The sequence below is a fragment of the Corvus brachyrhynchos genome, unplaced genomic scaffold (assembly GCF_000691975.1).
Source record: "Corvus brachyrhynchos isolate BGI_N302 unplaced genomic scaffold, ASM69197v1 scaffold350, whole genome shotgun sequence".
Classification (NCBI taxonomy): Eukaryota; Metazoa; Chordata; class Aves; order Passeriformes; family Corvidae; genus Corvus; species Corvus brachyrhynchos.
Window position 1 is genome coordinate 172,994 of NW_008235638.1, and position 1,889 is coordinate 174,882.

Here is a 1,889-nt window from a genome sequence, read left to right on the forward strand (position 1 = left end):
AGCAGGAAGAAATCATCCCACAGCGCTGAGCAGGAAGGGTCTGGATTCGTTCCTGGACTCGTTCCTGATGGAGAATTCCATAATTAAAGGAGCATTTCGCCCTCTCTGCTTCTTCCCCCATGTGGGGCACAGTTACCCGGGGGCTCCCAAACTTCCTGATTCATTTTCGTGGCCGAATTCTTCGGGGCCCTTTCTCCCGGCCACAAAAACCACCCGGGCGGGGCCGTTTCTGCCGCTTCACAAGAAACCACATTTTTTAATTAAAAAAAATTCCAATACTCAGGCCCTGCCCCCCTCCCTGTGGGTTTGGGCTCCGTGTTGGTGTCACCAGGGCTGGGCATTATTTTGTCCTGGTCCCTCTGAGCTCTGCTGGAGCCAGCAGGGACAAATTGTCCCTTTTTGGGGTCATTTTGTGTCAAAATGAACCCATCAAAGCGCCGAGCAGGTTTTGAGTGACTTAAAAAATTCATCTCTGGGTTTTATGAGGATTTATTTGAACCTGTGTGAGATAAGGAGTTGAATCACTGAGAAAGTCCCACGTGGTTTTCGGAGGAAGTTTATTTTTGTGTGGCAGCTGAGCTGGTTGTGCAAGGGCTGCCACCCAAGCTGGCTGTGCCTCACCTCTCCCGGTCACCTGAGAGTCACCGGGTGCCACATTCCCGCTGCTCCGGGGGCAGGTGACAGCCTCGGGATCCGCGTGGGGACACCCAGAGCCAGAGGTGACAAAAAGCTCCGGAGCTGATAAACTTCCTCCAGCCCCATGTGACTTCCCCAGTCATTCAGTTCTTATCTCACACACATAAAAAACCTCTAAAACCAGGAATTAATTATTTTAAGTCACTCAAAACCTGCTTAGAGCTTTGATGGGTTCATTTTGACACAAAATGACCCCAAAAAGGGACAATTTGTCCCTGCTGGCTCCAGCAGAGCTCAGAGGGACCAGGACAAAATAATGCCCAGCCCTGGTGACACCAACACGGAGCCCAAACCCACAGGGAGGGGGGCAGGGCCTGAGTATTGGAATTTTTTTTAATTAAAAAATGTGGTTTCTTGTGAAGCGGCAGAAACGGCCCCGCCCGGGTGGTTTTTGTGGCCGGGAGAAAGGGCCCCGAAGAATTCGGCCACGAAAATGAATCAGGAAGTTTGGGAGCCCCCGGGTAACTGTGCCCCACATGGGGGAAGAAGCAGAGAGGGCGAAATGCTCCTTTAATTATGGAATTCTCCATCAGGAACAAATCCAGGAATGAATCCAGACTTTTCCTGCTCAGCTCCACCTGAACCACAAGAACGGGGCTTTGCTGTGGCTCCTCTCCCACGGGAATCATTCCTTTGATGCGAAGCCACGATTCCTGCGTGGTTTTCAGCTCCAAATGTTGGAGGTGTGAACCTCCCTTTGACCAAAACAAGCAGCTCATGTTTCATATTTATGGGAACAGAAATTATAAATAAATATTGGTTTTATGAATTTTTATAGAAATAGATGTCTATTATTTTATATTATTGTTTTATATTATTATTTTATATTATTGATTTATATTATTGTTTTATATTATTGATTTATATTATTATTTTATATTATTGCTTTATATTATTGTTTTATATTATTATTTTATAATATTATTTTATATAATTACTTTATATTATTTTCTATTGTTATTTTATATTATTGGTTTTATATTATTATTTTATATTATTATTTTATATTGTTATTTTATATTTTTATTTTATATTATTATTTTATATTAATGTTTTATATTATTATTTTATAATATTATTTTATATTATTGTTTTATATTATTATTTTATCTTATTATTTTATATTATTGTTTTATACTATTGTTTTATATTAATATTTTGTATTATTATTTTATATTACTATTTTATATTAT